The 17,952-nt window shown below is 37.3% G+C and overlaps 1 protein-coding gene across 1 annotated transcript in view; it reads right to left on the reverse strand.

Moving 5' to 3' along the window:
- LOC121940998 (LIM domain containing preferred translocation partner in lipoma) overlaps window positions 1-17,952 on the reverse strand; it is a 185,512-nt gene that overhangs the window by 141,369 nt on the left and 26,191 nt on the right. The window contains 1 exon segment of the mRNA XM_042483690.1: window positions 16,996-17,041. The gene's annotated coding sequence lies outside the window, so the exon portion shown is untranslated.

The following is a 17,952-nucleotide window of genomic DNA, read 5'->3' on the forward strand; positions in this document are numbered from 1 at the left end:
TCTTCACTTTTCATTTTGATTATGTTTGCTGTGCTCATGCATATAACATATATATATATATATATATATATATATGTATTTTTGTTTAATCTTCGTTTTAATTTCCAGTTAAGCTCCTACAATAAGTCTAAAACACACTATGTTACTACTACTAAAATTATTATATTCATACTGTCAAGTGCAAAACTTGCACCACTGAAACCCACTCAAACTGCAATTTTTGATCCCACAGCCATCAAATCATAAAAACACGCATTGTATTATTTCTGGGTGTCATTCTGGGTTTTTTCCTTGGACTTGGTCATTTTTAATATTTTCAACACAATTACGTCATTTTGACCATTTCTAGCATATGGAGAAAATACATGCTATTTCCACTAGGTCCACTGGCACCATCAATGTTGCAGGAAATCACTGACATATCCCAAGTACGATCATAAAAAAAAAACTTCTATTTTGCATATAGTATATTGAAAATAATTCATTTTTGTGGGGGTTCATCCAAAAACACAGCGGCATCATGACAAACACCTGGCGTTTAAAATTAATGAATATTTAATATCTATGATTAAAACTAATGATGGTTAAATGGTTAGATGGTTAACTCAATGAAAGTAGAAAATAATATTAATGATAAGATTATAAAATAGTTTAAAAAAAACCTTAAACTGTTTCTGTTTGGGCTTGTTATTTTTCTTTTTTTCCCCTCCTTCATGAGTACAATTTTTTCTTGGTAACATTTTCATTTGTATATCTACATGATTATTGCAATGCATGTAATACTGCTTTCAATAATATTACTGTGAATAGATTTTTTTGTGGCCACTGAGTGTATATCTACATTATTATGTAACTTTGGTAACATATGCAGGGATTTTCCCTGATCAATCAGAGAGTGAAAAGGAGTTTAAAAATAGCCGTGTGATTCTTCGGTGTGTTTTCCCACTTCCTCATTTTAAAAATCAAATTGTGAAACTTGACAACCTCACAGCAACTATCCCACCAGAATATTACCATATGACTCCTTTAATATCCCATTGCTACCAGTTCATGATTGCTACCAGTTTGTCGCTATTTATCGTGTCGGAGATTACGGATGACAAGGCAGGGTGACATCACCAAAACCGTCCAATCCGTGTCCAAACTATCAGCCTCAATAATGTCATGTTAACTTCTCTTGTTTTGCTTGTAAAAAGTCGGGACACGGTGTCGGAGTATTTTTGTAACCTTGTATTGGTGTGCTATTTTGGACAGGTCTCCCTCAAAAAAAAGAGGACTTCCTGTTTAAACAGAGGTTTAACATAGGGGTCTACCGATACTGGTTTTTCAGGGCATATACCGATAGTGATACCAATTAGTAGTTAATGAGACTGATAACCAATATTTGCATTTACAATAAAAATAAAAGTCTTTCTGTCAATATTTAGTATTTGGAATATCACAAACTATAACAAAAAACTTTGTTTAGATGCCTTTAGTAAATGTTTAATCAAAACTGAAACGTTCAACATCATATATATCATAACGTCAAGTGGTAATTTAAATGAAAAATAGCTGCCTGAGGTTTTATAAAGTAAGAGTTCCTCCCATACTGACACTTTGTTTGCAGTTTTTTAATTAATCAATTTTATCTGAGATCATTAAAATAAAATACAGATACAGATAATCTGCAAAATGCCAAATATCGGCCCCAATAATCTGTCTTCCCCTAGTTTAACGGAGCAAAAAGGCAACAAAGTATTACTTTTATTCCTTATTGCTGACCAAATAAACTACTCTGCAGGTGAGACAGCACTGTTGGAGAGTATAAGTGCAACAACTGATGACTCCCCTGATCCCCTGATTTAAAAGGACTCAGGCTACTATTTTTTTACCCGATTCCCCTCCACATTGGTATCGGTCTGTGACACATCCAGAAATTCATCACTGTAACACAATAAAGCTCTGAACTCTTAACTTTGATGTCTACGTATAATCTCTCTGACGTCCTGAATGCTGTGAGATCTTTAGAAGTCAGAGTGAATTAACACAAACCTCCCAAGGACTGTGTGTGGGAAACCCCTATGAAATAAGGAGAAAATTCTTTTTTATCTCAGTTTTGCCCTTGTGGTATTTCTAAGAGCTGCCAGAAAAGTATCAGCTCCCATTTAGCTTTACAAATTCATAGCAATAAACCTCTACATTATGAATTTCATTACGAGATAGGTTCCTCACAAAATGCATTCATAAAAGCAAAATGTTCTAAGAATAATTTAGTCCAATACTGGTTGCTCCAGTGACTGGCAATAAAAACTGCTTAGCATCTTTCAAAAACATGTCAAGAAGGCAATGAGCAACTTATCAAGAAATTGGTCAAAAATCAGGAAGAAATTGGTTATAAGTTACAGGGAAATTTCCCAAAAATAAACAAATAAATGTAAAACACAAAAAGAGACAAGCAAATGACCTTCAAGAAATGAGAAAAATAAAATAAAATATAAAAATACATATATATTAATATGAAACATATAATTGTAAGGGTTATAAATACAGTTCTTTGGGATTTTTTTTCCAAATCTAAATCTTCTCAAAGCTATTTGTTAGACATTTTCTTATAGCCTTTACTTTTTTTTTTTTGCGATTTTTTCAGACATTTCTTGCCAAGATGCTCATTGCCTTTTTCCCATGTTTTTAAATGAAATACAACAAATTCTTGGGTTCTGTGGGTTTAAATGCTTGTGTCATCGTCCAACAGGACCAGGCAGATAAAGACAAGAAGCCAAGAAAAAGACAATGAGGATATTTACTCCCTTCTCTGGAAAAAATCAGCTGTCCGGAAATATTTTGTAGAATAATATGGGCCAACAGACAAGAGCTTGCCAAATACAAACAATGCTGTTACGACATAGAATACTCAGGAAGCATGACAAACCTTAGCTAACTTGTTGCTCTTGCTTCGGCAACACTAGCAGCTCTGTTTCAACACCGTTTGGCTAAAAATATGTGAACACACCCTGAAATTTCAGCTGTACTGTTCTGCCAAGAGATGCAGTGTCTTAAACCCACGGGGAGTTAGTAAAAGGATAAACAATAGACGGGGGTTTCCTATACATTAATGTATTTGTGGCAGGCTGCCACAATCAAAACATCTGCTGCCATGAATAGACTTTCCATATTTGGATATATATACATACCATACGGTTATGCACTGCACAACAGTGTCAGGTGCATAAGTATCCTCTGTGATGGAGCAGCACAACAACACGCGCGTGAAAGTGAAGTGAAACGTATCCGTTTATTGTTCTAGCTCGAAGAGTTTACTTGCACTCACTCTGCAGCAGCTCGTCCATCGATCTCATCAGCTCTGACGGGATCAGCTGGATCAATTATCTACGGACCGCGCCACACTTTGTCCGAAACTCCTTAAACTGCTGCTGAGAGTTTCATCTGTGCTGCGTTCAAGGACCCGCAAAAACGTTGTCTTTAGAGAGAGGACACAGAATGATAAAAAGAAAAGGGACATGAACACATGATAGAAAAATGCTTGCTGAAGCAATTTTTGTGTGTTAGTGGAGGCAGTTGTAGTAGTAGTTGTTGCAGTATTAGTAAGTAACTTTATTGCTTTAACGCTTTACAGGTTACAATTAGTTTAAAAAAAATTAGATTGGAAGGGGCAGCTTCGCATATAAATGATTGTGTTAAATGGGCATACGATACTGTCTTATATTGATCCCAGGTCACTTTTTTTTTTTTTGGAGATAATTTTTTGGGGTGTATTTGCCTTTAATCGACAGGACAGAATGTAAACGTGAGAGAGGAAGAGAGGGGGGATGACACACAGTAAAGGGGCACGAGTAAATCCGGCACCTGCTCTATGCACTGAGCTATTGGGCGACCCCAGGTCACTAAATTCAACCACAACACGAATCAATTTCATATTGTGGTTGATTTTGTAATATTATTATATACTGAATTGCTACCCAAAACTGACAAAACATATTATCATGATAAAACTACTGATTCATAGTACACTCCTGATTATGATGCTGCACAAATGACTGTTAAAAAGGACAATTCACTCCAAAATCTATTTTGGTCCTGCCTGTAGTGCAGAAGGAAGCGTAAACCAGGAGGCTTGTGACGGTTTGAGGTGAGATGTTAACATTAATGGCGTCCTCCTCATCTGAGCTGTAACACCGGCGTACATTGGCCATGTAGCAGATGCACACTTTCTTCTGTGCAGTGATGCGATAAGCGGGTGTAGCTCAATAGACAGAAGATAGTTTCTGCATGATTTCTGGAAACAGACATTCCTGTTGAGTTTTTTTTTTGTTGTTGTTTGCACTTTGAGCACCACAAGCAGAGCGCCAACAAGTTCCATTATTTTGGAGAGAAAGCAGACATCTCTACGCCTGATATCTCCAACACTCTGCAACTCCCCCCGAAACAATCTGGACTGATAAATATAGCACGACAGGCCAGAGTAAAAATTTTGATTCTGAGGTGAACTGACCCTTTAAAATCTTCATAAATAATGCCTAAAATGTTTTTCCCCCAACTTTAACTTTGATTGTTGCACATTTTGCAATGAAAATTCAATTTTATGACTGAATCGTGTTTCAGGGAGTTTAAGGTGAGCTGAAAAGCAATCATACAACAGTATAAAATGTTACCATCATCTACACTCCACGTAGGGTATCTAAGGAGATATTTGCTGTTTATTTGCTGCAGAAAAAGATAAAACATAAAGCAAAATGAATGCGCTACAGAGGCTGTAAACAAGATGTTTCTTCAGCAAAACGCCTGCTGACCAGATGCAACAAGAAGCACAAAGTAACGCCCCCCACAGCTGAAAAACAACACTGTTTGAAACTAAAGTGTGGACAGACGAATGGAAAGCAAGACGTAAAAACGGGAGTCACAGAAGGTATAATCCCTGTACTGTAAGAATGGTGGATTAGTGGATTTCTGGATTCCTCTCAGTCTCTGCCATATGCTGCTGCAGTTACACCTTTCCAGTCTCACTCAGCGGAGATGCTTAAATCCTTCCGTCAACTAAACCTCATCAAAGGTCTTCAAAAAACACTTTTCAATTACAGCCCCTTGGTGTTATCGCTGCAAGAATCAAATGAAACAGAACACAGTGAATTAGGGCACTTCCCTTTGAAAACTTTTGTCGATTTATCATTCTGTGACAGCAAACGGAGATGTTTCCCACTTAAGCGAGCCTTTTTCATATCACAGGTATTGAGCTGTTATTTTAACGTTGAACACAGCTTATCCTCCGCTGCTACAATGAGCACCGCACATCTATCCCTCTCATTCAAACTTCTATTGGGTTTTGGCTTGGGGACATAATCCCTTCCCCGGCTCGCTCACTGGCAAAGCCACATAGAATCAACTCATCAATAACACTTTGTTTACTGAATACAGATGACTTTGCTCAAGAATCCCCTCAGCACAGCGCAGAAAGCGCAGATAGAAAGGCGTGAATGAGAGTAAGCTCATGACAATTTCATCGTTTCTAAATACTTGAGCAACCATTTAAGCAATTGCAGCAGACAGATTTCGCTTCGCAATTGTATGCGAATCATTTGGGCTCGGGCCCCGATGAAAGAGGCTGACAAAAAGCCAGGGTGCTTTAGCCCTTTGTCTTGACTTACAGGTATTGCTTCAATTGTATACTCTTTTTTTTCTCAGAGTAGAAAAAAAAAAAGAGCCCAGTGGGTTGGCAGCCACGGCGCCGTTTCCTTCACCCTCTCTATATTCTGCAGCGCTGGGCTGCAGGACCACAGATACATAACAATGAGGAGCTTTAGGTCCATAACTTCATCATGTCACACTGAGCCGGGGTTTCCTCATACTCTCTTCAACACTCACAATACCAGCGGCTAAGCTCACTTTAAGGTTCTCAGCCACTGAAGCAGACGGTTACTACAAAACAACAGAGCTTAAGATCGATTACGAGTTAATAATCTAAGTTTGCTCCATTTCCTGTCTTGTCTCATTACCAAGCCTGTCATGAAAACTGCTTTTGTTGGATGATATACTGTCCCAGAAGCAATTACGATTAACAATATTATTGTCATTTTGAGACTACTTTATGTCACTGATGAAATGATAATACGATAGCATAAGAATTAATGTCAACACCCTTTCAAGGACAATTAACTTTTAATTCTTAAAAATATTCCAACATTGGAATTGAAACATGAAAATAAAATATTAAACATGTTTTTTGAAAAAAAGGACTGAACACCTATTAACGCTTGGGGACTGTTTGGCGCATTTTACATCCTTTTCAGTCATCATTTTTTGACAATTTTGGCAGTGTTCCTGCTTATGGCATAAACTTTGAGAGACACCCGGAAAATAATGGGGGAAGCTGAAATTTGGAGACACTGACGGAGACACCGGCGGAAAATGAGGGCAGAGCGGATATTCGGATACACCGGCAGAGAAGGAGAGCGGAGCAGACACCGGCGGAGCATGAGGGCGGAGTGGACATTTGGAGACACCTACGGAGAATTAGAGCGGAGCAGATATTTGGGGACAGAGGCGGAAAATGAGGGCAGTGCGGACACCAGCAGGACCCGGCGGAGCGGACACCGGCAGAGAAGGGAGAAACCGGCAAAAAACGGGGGCGGAGCGAACATTCAGAGACAGCTGCGGAGAATTAGAGCGAAGTGTGTGTGTAATATTAAAGCAGTCTTTAAGGGTTAACTGTTTTGCTCCTACCTTCTCATTTACATTTTTTTTTTTTTTTTAAACTCATAATTGTAAATCTTGATCTTCCCACGAGATGAATCAAAGTTGATGATTAGCTAAAACACAGGTGCAAAAGATGTCCGTCTACACAACGCAACACAGTCGGATTTCCTGTGTAGACCGGAAGGTAAAACAGATAATAACAGAGTAGCAGCACTTATTTGTAACCGAAACTCACAAGGTCAGTAAGATTTGTTTCATCTGTACAGTAAACAGTGTGATTTGATTATTTAGATCCACACCAGAGAACATCACAGGGAGATTTTCTCCCACAGCAGATGAGGACTTGAGCTCAGGGATTTCTTACTTTGGCAAACATGTTACGGCACAGATGTGTGTTTTTTTAACACTGAAACATTCTTGAAAGGCCTTGGTAGAAGAACAGAAAAATGTAGGCGATTGTGTAAATCTAAAAATTGGACACACTTGCACTTTCATGATTCATCCATGGACGACTTCTTAAAATAAATCAGATTTTTGTCTCGCTCCTGAAGAAAAACAAAGTGCTAAAATCCTGCTTGGCCACGAGCATCTGTGCAGCGTCAGCGGGGCGGGGTTAAATGTTTTGGTGCCCAGTTGTTTGGACTCTTACTTAATCTTTCACTTCTCCACTGCTCACACTGCAGCGCTGTGACCCTTGGCGACACCTAAAGAAGATTAATTGAAAAGCAAAGTTAAACTAGTTGTTTTTGGAGGGCTTTATCCTTAATTGACTGATAGCTGTTGCTGTTTATGCGCTCCTGCTGCTTAAAACCAAATCCAAACCCGCTCACTGGTCCATTTAAAAATCCAGCCAGGGTATCTATGTCAGCCCTCTTAATCACTCTGGGGTTGTGTCTTAATCTTTCCTTCTTAAGCACGTCTTATTTACTTGTTTTCCACTCTTCACTTTTCTTGCAGAAAGTGATCGCAGCTTAACTGAATGTCATGTCGCGCTCCAGTTTCTGACGGAGAGACGCAGTAATTGTTTAAGAATAGTCCTTCCTTCCTCAGTGTGTAAACATGCGGCTTGATAGCAGCCGTCAAATATATCTGCAGAGCTGTGAACAAAGGGCACAACTGCTCTATCATATGCCAGTTCAATACACCATTATTTTCCATTGCATTGTTAAGGCGTGTGGCCGCTCAGGCAACAGAGCAGCACTGCGTCAATGAAACTGATCAATGCTCTCGGAGTTTGCATTTGAAATGTGCGCTCTGCTGCCAAGACTGTCCTTCTTTATCTTTGTTAAAAAAATGATTGCCAATAACTGAGATAAAAAAATAAGACTGCATAAATAATACGCTTCCAAGTCTGTATTAAGTCTAAATCAGGGAATTCATTTTTATAAAATCAAAAAATAAAATATTGTTCATCAAGCGGTTTTACAATGGGATACTGTTGAAAACACAGTGCAGGAAAATATTTTTTGTAGCTCACTAGTTTTCCTTCAATACCATACAAAGAACAAAGGTTAATATTAAAGAAATATTCATCTTTTTCCAAAAAACAGAAAGCAATCCACAAACAGAGGCAGAGAATTTAGCAATATCTTGCATATTTTGTTGAACATATGGGTGTTTGGAACATTGTGAGCATACAGATGGGAAAGTTACAGAGTGGATTGTGTTACAGGAGTCATTTCAGAAGTTTGTAGACTTTTTTCTTTTTAATAATGATTGAATTCCAGTGTTAAAACTTGCTGCAATAACTGAGAATGCAGCAGACCACGGTCCAGGGAGTACTGAGGACTTAGTATGGAAATCTGGACCAGAAATGCACAAGAACATCCTTTTTTGTCTGTTTGTTTTTATTTTTTCTATTGTTTGTTATCTTTTTAATTAATTAATGTATTAACTGATTTACTTATTCATTAATTTATCAATTTATTGATTTTTTTGTATTTTTTTATTTGCTATTTATGTGAATGTTGAGTTATACTTGGTGTATTTTATTTCCTACATATATTAATTGTGGCCAAAGTTACGAATAATGAGGCAATGGTTCTCCGTTTCTAACGTCTTTTTTTCTTTGCAGACGGACTGATGTCAGCTCGTGTTTACATTACAAACACTGGTAAATGTAGTTAGATACTGATTGTATCTCTCTGATTGTTGTTCATTTGTCCTAGATTTCAGCTCATCTCATCGTCCAGTTTTATATAGAAGCTTTAATTGGTGAGATTTAATGATAGAAAGTGCAGCTATTCTCCTTTACGTTCATTTCTCAGCTTCAAGTACACTGCTACATTTAGCTACATGCTAACGTCAGGGAAAAATGTAATCTTGGTTGCGAATGTTGGTAATTCCTTCCCAATTTTGGATCATATTCCTGCTGGAACATGTCCAGTTGTGATTTTGGTATTCAGACAGATGGTGAATGCAGGTGTTTCAGCACAGACAGTTTGAGGAAAACTGTGTTTTTTGATCATTAACGTATGTCAATATTTAGAACCCAAAATACAGGTACGAACCTGAAAATGAGCATCATAGGTCCCTTTGAAGAATTATTATTTTCTTGGTTTAATAGTAATCAAATATAAATGTACTGATCCTGCATAAGTGTTTTCATTGTGAAATGCTAAGCTCCCCTTAGGTTGCTTAAATGATTAAATTCTTTACAAAATGTTCCCTTTGAACAATAAAATATAACAAATTTAACAGCCAAATTTCAGGCCTCCAAGGACAGAGTATTTAACACTGAATGCTTGCTTTTGTATAACTTTAAGATAGAAATTTGCAAGTCTAACACCTTTAAATAAAAACAAGTATTTTTTCTCTATTCGTGTGCGTCAAAGAGTCTGGTACATAAAGTACCTTCTCTTTGGTGCCTCTGAGTTTGTGATAGCATCTTTAGGATAGACATCACGAGAAAATAATCTATTTCAGATGTTACGTAATCTTGTGCTTAACCATTTGGTCATGTCCACCTCGACCGTCATAACTCACTGATGCTTATCTCCTGCAGTCGGACCGGGCAGAAACTTTACAGTAAGTGTGTTGTTTTGGGGAGAAAGGTAAGAAGTTAAAGGGAAAAAAAGATAGAGGAAAGAATATCTCTGTGACATGACTGCAGCGTCAACATAATTCATCCCGATCTGCCAAATTTTACGCTAATGAGTTTCACAATCCCAGCAGTATGTAATGGCAATGCCTCCTACATGTATGTAGATAAAATACTGTGTCTAAATACTGAATCCACTGAATATTTTAATATAACTAAGGTTTTTTTTCTCTTTAAGACATGCCTTTCGAAAAAATAAATTCCCAAAACGACTCCGTTTATCACAGTCAGAAACTTTAAAAACAGAAAATACCATTCGATTTCTACATGTCCAACAGTCCTTGAACTTAGCATGTGTTATTGTTTCAGGAGTTTTTCCTCGCGTGATGTGAGGGTCTAAGGGCAGAGGGATGTCGTACACTGTGAAGCCCTCTGAGGCAAACCATGTCTTGTGATAATGGGCTCTAAAAATAAAAAATTGACTTGACTTGACTTATTGTCCAGGACCTTTCCAAACGTTTTTAGGCCTGGAAACTGCTATCTGAAAATTCCATAATTTTTCCAGGTTTTTCATGACCGTAAGCCTGTGGTTTAAACATTTTTTCTGACATTGATCGATCTAGTAAAGCCATGGCTGAGTGATAGTGCAAACACATTAATAAACAACAAAAGGCTCAATCCTGAGCTGATTTAAATGACCAAAATAGCCACAATATATGCCTTTAGATTTCCTATTTTTGGGCTGATTAAAATGACCAAAATAACCACGATAAACACCTTTATATTTCTGACTCATCCACATTCAAGGCATCAACTGCGATGTTACTAGTTCACCTCTTGAAGCTCAATATGTATCATCATTAGTTGGAATAGAAACGGCCATATGGTGCTTCGCTCATCAGTAGCCTGCCTGCACATTGTCCTACACCGCATACAGTCCTCTCTGTGTCTTTTCATGATACATCACATGGGGATATGATCTATTTAAGAACTTTGTAAGTGACTTTACTACAGTCTGATTGTCAGACACAGAGACGGGCTCATGAAGGCAACCGAGGGAAAGGTTCTGAAGAAGACGTTTTGACGTATGCCTTATTTTAATAGCATGGTTCAACTCGAAGTCCCAGTGGTCTGCAGTGTTTGAACTCCACTTTCTAGTATCAGCTCACCTCTCCTGAAACCCCGAACGAGTTATTGGCAATAAAAAGTACCACGTGCAATCCCCAACTTCTGCAAACAAAAAACCCAAAAATCAACTGTTCCAACCGAGTTTTAGTCGAGTTGGAGATTACCCGTCATAAACACATTTTTTGACTCTATATGAGCAAAAGAGAATATTTCAGATGGCATTCTGCAATGTAAGCAAAAACAAAACAAACAAACAAACAAAGATTTTTCTTTCAGTCCTGAAAGTGGTTTTAACACCAACATGCTGTTGAGATTATCAGGTTGGAAAAGCTCTGAAGAAAATGTGAGAACATGATGAATCAAGGCTTAAATTTACCTTAAAGACGTTTACCTTACACAGTATGCTGGTATTAGGTTGGAATGAAATGCATAGCTATTGAACAAGAGAGAAGACTTCACTTCCCAAAACAGGCCATAATATAATTTCCCTGAGAGTCCAGCAAACACTGAAGCATTTTTCCATTTTGACAAAGCCCTTCTCTTCCAAAATGAGTCAAGGAAAAGCGTCTGGCTCAGCTCTACTGAAGCCCAACAAAGAGTTAAGTATTTTAAATTCTACAGTGAAGCTAAACTGTTCTTGAAATTCAGCTGGCAGCCAGCCTCGCTAGTCATCCGTCGATTTGATGTGTGCTTCAAGAATCTGGCCCAAACAGACAAACCGTGAGCCAGGAATCCAAACAAACAGTCTGAGAAACCAAGAACCGTCCCTGGCAAGTTAAGTTTGTACCATCATTGTGGCCCAGGCGTGTGAGGTGGTCTCCGTCAGTCCACTGCTGAGCTGCTGTGACGCCGCGATGAGGACTTCTGGGTGTTTTCTTTGACCTTAAAATGTCTCATTGCTGTCTGTGACACACTGCATTTAAATTACAACTTAAAAATCAAGTTTTTCTATCAGAGCGTGTACATACTGTGTGACTTACTGAACGTACGTATGCACAAAGCTGTGGCGGTGCAGGTTAGTTAGTTTGTGGGTAAGATGCATTTAATAGTTTTGAGCCTTCGCTTTGTACCTGCTCACGTTTCTCTTTGCTTAAGATCAAATGTTTCTTATTTATTGGTCCCTATTTTTAGTAAGAATGTCTTTCAGTCAATCTTCTGTGACAACATGTAAATTTAGCTGTTAAACTATCTCAGAATCTTTATGATCCATACGGGATGTGTTTTTTTTTCTTGTTTGTTTGTTTGTTTGCTCATGTTTGTTTTGTAAATATGGAGTGATGTGGTCTGTTTGTGTTTTGTTTTATCTTGCATGTAATTAATTAAAAAAATTTAAAAAGATCAAATGTTTCTTTAGGTTTCAGGTGTAACTTAAGGGACAAATCATTGATTAAACAGTTTAACCTGACTGAAGAAACAGCTATTTTTATTTTCTCTTTAGTATCAGACTCCCTGACGTGTCAGCACTTTGTGACGTTGCTACTAATATAATGTTGAAGGGCATAATGGAAAAGTTAACCTTAAAATAATGATAATTTAAAAAATATTTTTCATTTTTATTTTTTATTTCTGTTTTTTTGTACATGCTTAAAATAAATCAAATCAAAATGATAATACATTGTAAGAATTTCAAGCGGGCATATACTGTCAAACGTTTTAATCTAGACCTCAATTACAGCAAAACAAATTGAATCTTTAAGAAAATATTAAATCATATAGATGAAAAATACAGTGACTGAGAAAGGCCATTACTTTCATCAGTATTTAATTGTCTCATTTGACAGCCAGAAGTATCAGATATCATCAACACAACGGATGCGATAATATGTGATATGTGATTTAAGAGTATAAACGGGAGATTGAGACTGTTATTTATAACTGACTAGCATTAGCTGGGTGGTCACTGCAATCTAGCCTAAACGCGTGGAGTCTTGTCTTTTGTATAGTCGTTTTCATATAAGGAAAAAGATATGATAATATTTACCATTTTGAGATGATTTTACTTTTTGGACAATAAAAACAAAGCGAGAAAACGCTCGTTGAAGGGCTTACGGTGGCTGGTTAGAAATTTTTAACAAATCATCTCCGCTTACAATCCATTCTTGGCCCATGTGTACAGACACACTGGCTTGTGTAGCATTTTACAGTCAACAATTTCATTTTGCAGGTGAGCTAACCTGACAAATGTCAATCCAGCTGATAAATCTGTGAATGAGAAGTCTGCTATCAGCACTGCTTCTACCCTGTATTTTAGGAGGATGTCACCATGACGAGACATTTCATGTTCTAAGGAGGTCATTGTAGCATGAGGCCCAATTTCTGAAAGCCTGTTACTCAGTTTATGGTCGATAGTGAAACAGAAAACCTCCTGAGATACAGAATCTAAACATATCCGACTATGACTGCAAGGTGGTCTCACATGTGCACTGAAAATGAGCTAAAGCACAACCAGAAAGAAACCCTGCGCTCTAATAAACACAGAATTTTAGACAACAATCAGATCGTAAACTCACACTGGGAGAGTGTGTTTTATGGTTTTTGGTGGTGTTGGTGGAGAGGGGTTGTGTCTAATAATACATAACAAGGCCACAGTTTTGCCAGTTTTTGTCTATTTAAAAAAAAAAGAAGCAGCTCTTTTGTCTGCCCTATTTCTCAGGGCACAAGTAAGCTTATTATTACTCGAAGAATAAAAGTGTGTTAATGAAAGCCGTAGCGGGGAGAGGAAGCTTCCTAGACCACCTGTTCAACATTTTCATATTCAGTGAAGAAGAGCTCAGGTTCCCATATGAGCACCTTGCCATCTGTTTCAAAAATATATCAAATTTTGGTATTCAACCACGGTGCATGCTTTGCTAAACACAGACACTTCCGAGCACACTAATTTTAATGTCTGCATGTACAGTTTGTGCAATATACTGTATTTATTGCATGTTCCACTTCCTTCTTAAAGCTACTTCAAAGCAGAGCCGCAGACAAATGATTGAGTGGAGTTAATCTAGAGGAATACAGTGAAGTGACAGGAGTGAAAAACAAAAATCAAATCTACACTTCTCTATGTGTGTTAAAAAAACACAAGCATAACTAAAACACTGATGAAACTGTATCTAAAATCAATTAAAGCGAGGGCCATTAGCGTTATCAGGACATGCAAACACAGTTTTGATCTGGCAGTTAAGAGAGTTCTCAGCTGCTTATCAGAAATAACGCCAACAAAGAGTCGGCTAATCGGGAGAGTAAGACAAAGGATCACTGTAGGCTTAACTAATGCACCAAATGCACGCTTAATATGCAGCAATAAGGTCTACCAGCATTATCTAATTAGTAACAGGTATTTTTATTTTGATAAGTGGTTTTTTTTTTTCTATTTTCAAAACCTAAAAATCTGAGCAGTTTGCAGATTTCAGTTGCTGCACACGACCCAGAAGGTGACTGATTACTGAGGTCACCATGGTGACTTTTCAAATCAGGGCTCAAAATGCCAAGTGCATGTATATTTGAGCGTAATTCTCAGGTAATGCGCATATCTCTGTACAGAAAATATAAAATAATTCTTTGCACGAGGCTGCAAAAACTCACGCATTGACCATGAGATTCACACAACTTCTCCCACTCTCACGCCAAAAGTCCATTTTCTCACATTAAAAACGAAATTATAACTGAAAACGCTGCAGCACGAAAATGGGACATTGACAGGACACGAACAGACAAGACAGCAGCACAGAGCAACAGCAGCACCATTCGACACTGATGCTTGGATACTGATGTGCATCTTTTTTGGGCTGGTACGGTATCGGTACTTGGCGTGGCCAAAAAGAACAACAAAAAGACTTTTTTTACACATATATTAATCCTTTGAAACTTGTGTAATTTGACTTGATTTTTTTCCAAAAACATGGTGATAAGACATTGAACAATCAAAAAAAAAATGACACAAGAATTAGCAAAAAAGTAAAAAGTTAAAGAAAATTATCTGAAAATTAGTTTTTAAAAAACAAAACAAGACTTGGAAATGGAACTGCACATTATCGTACAGGGAAAAGTCAGCTTAAATTATATAGACATATTGAAAACAAATTGAAAATTAAAAGGAATATGTGCCTCCATTATGTGGGAATGGGGACAAGTACAACAAATGGTACAGTAAAAAAATAAAGATGCAGGTGCAAAAAAATGATGTATGTAATTTTAGGTTATCAGCAGACAGAGATACAGCAGACACTAGTGTTAATTGCTGTTTTACTATAAACCTGATATGAATTTCAAGATCATATTTTTTCAGTGTAAAGTCATGTTTTTTACATCAAATTTGAATTAATACATCGGAAGTTTTCCTCATTTTTTAGCCCGACTTATAATGTGTGAGCTGAGTGAATTTCCATAATTGTTTTTTCAGTCTCTGTGGATCACAACGTGTCACATGACCTGTATTTTTGGCCGCAACGGCAGAATCCCCACAGGGAATCTGAGAATACACCACACATCCATCAAGTCATGAAGGAATGTCATGCCAGTCAATGAGTTAAAGCAAACACTAAGTGATCAATCAATTCTTATGCTGAAGGCAACTTCAGCGGACTGTGGGAACACTTCACTGACTTGATCTAGCTGATGATTTAACAGCGAACTGGACAAAGCTTTATTTGATAAAGGAGGTTCTTGTTTTTCCCACATTTTCCATCTAAAACACATGGTGTGTTTTTTATAAAACCAAGGCTAATTTAATAATTTATGAATGCATCATGGGGGCTCGAGCTGTACGTCATTACTGCATCCTTAGGCAAACTGTCTTTGACGCACATGTGTTGACAAGACGGGAATTTAAACTGTCAGTGACTAAAAATGTGATATATGAATTCAGTAACTAAATAACTAATTTGTCATACATGCATGAACATAAAATGCAGTTTTGCCTTGGTGTCTACAGAGGTGAATAAAGGTTTTTGCATTTAACTATAATAATTACACAAACACACAATTTTTAATTATTACTTACTTATTACTTATTACACTAGACAATAATATCTCAATATTTAAGCCTTGATTAAGTGATTTTACAAAAAATATCTTTCAAACAGAACAATATTGAAACTCATTAGCCTTTGATGAGTTATGAGGGAAAATTCTGACACAAAGTTTTCGGTTTTGGCTAAAATGTCTGAGGCACTTTATGACCACCACTGCTACGCTTACTAATGTGTTTGGCAGCATCAACCACGCAGTCACACAGAAACAACAGTCAAAGCAACACATAAAAAGTAAATCATATGGCTGATTTTCTGAACTCTCAAAAAAATATACCATGGCAATATAAAAAACAATATCATGTAACTCTTAAGCACCTTTTTCTCCAGATTACATGAGAAAAAGGTGTTAGAGAATGGTGAAAAGATTTTTTTTGTGTGTGTGTGTGTGTGTGTGTGTGTAATAAAAGATTATTTACAAGGTTAAAAAGTGCGTTTCCTGCAGAAATTGTGTGTGATTGCTGACAGCTGAAATCACAAAGCATTGCTGAAAATACAGGAATTTGAAAGCGAAAATGCATTGTACTGAAAAAAATTGAAAAACTGACTTTGAAAACATCCATGCCTAAAGAAGCTAGGTGCTGAAATACATTACAGAAAAAAATGTCAAAGATGAAGGCTGAAATTAATGAACTAGAGGGCTAAAAGAAGAAATTATTGTATATTAAAAAACAGAAAAAAATTAAATACAAGCATTGATGTCCTTAAAGAACATAACATTTTCACATTTGAATGGTTTCTGTAGCTGAAAATATGCATAAGTATATAACTACTTTGTGATTGTTTGAGGCTGAAATTAAGTCTGCAGTTAATGTATGAACAGTCAGAATGAAATGAATCAGTATTCAATTAATAGTTACTAAACCAAATGAGGGAGATGTGCATGTGAGAGAGTAAAAAAACAAAAAAAAAGTATGTGACTATACATACAAAGACTTTTCTTTATTCTCGCCCCCAGTACAACTGCACCGGTTCTTTGTTAAGGTAAAGTATTGTTTAATATTGTCTACATGAAAACAACGCACGAGAAATAAAATGAAATAAAAAAGGCAGGCAGTGTTCATCGTCTCTGCATTGCACTGTTGTGGAAAGCAGTGAAAAATTAGGTCGAGCACTTACCAAAATGTTAACACTAGGCGATGGTGGGGACTACAGGATCAGACACCTGAAAAGAAACACAACATAATTATAAAGCTCTGAAATTAAAGCAGCAGAAATGTTAAAGCGGTTTCAAAAAGAGACGAACAATTAGGGCAGAATGGATCAGTTCGTTTAAACTGTCCCAACGTTTCGCTTGCTGCTCATCTCTGTACCTTTAGTTCAATTGTTTACTTTGAGAAAGTTGGCATTAAAGTGCAGCTCTAACTCCTAAAGTGAAACCCTAACTTTTGACTGCAGGGGATACATTCAAAAATGATAATTGTGAGTGAAATTTCTATTTCTGGTGCTGTGAATGTCCTACATTCTGTTTAGATACAGGTAAGGGTGGGGGTGGAATGATTTTTGTCTCCAGGGCCCAAAGATGTGTATTCCTCTTGCTGAGGAATTCTTTTGTTCTGATAAATTGACATTGTCAGTTTCCCACATTGCCACAGTGTGGCATATACTATAGGGAGCAGTGGTGGGAACACAGATGCTACATACGACTGGCGTCAGTCAATGTGACAGTTCTTGTTTTTTCTTTTCTTTTGAGGGAGGGGGGTCTATTTTTCTAAATCTGAACTTCCAAGTCGAGGAAGCAGGAAGGAATAGGAATTAATACACCTACACTCCCCTTCTCCCTTTAGAATGGCAAAAATCTCTTTGTACCCACATCATAATTACTGGTGGGCGCCAGTTTGGGATTGTTATCCATGCCTCCTTCACACTTTTTATTTATTTTTTTTTTTTGGGAAGTGCAATGTTTTGAGAACATGCAACTGACAACTAAGTCTTTTCTCAACTTCACTTCAGTTTCTTTACGCCGTGCTAATGTTAAGGAACAAGTATTGCTTGAAGTGGCGTTCCTTGTTCTAGCATATGCTCCCTATTTTCAGAGGCGCCGTTTTCCACAAGCACAGCAAGTAGCCGGGCGCG

This window comes from Plectropomus leopardus, chromosome 3, assembly GCF_008729295.1.
Source record: "Plectropomus leopardus isolate mb chromosome 3, YSFRI_Pleo_2.0, whole genome shotgun sequence".
In the NCBI taxonomy this organism is placed as follows: domain Eukaryota; kingdom Metazoa; phylum Chordata; class Actinopteri; order Perciformes; family Serranidae; genus Plectropomus; species Plectropomus leopardus.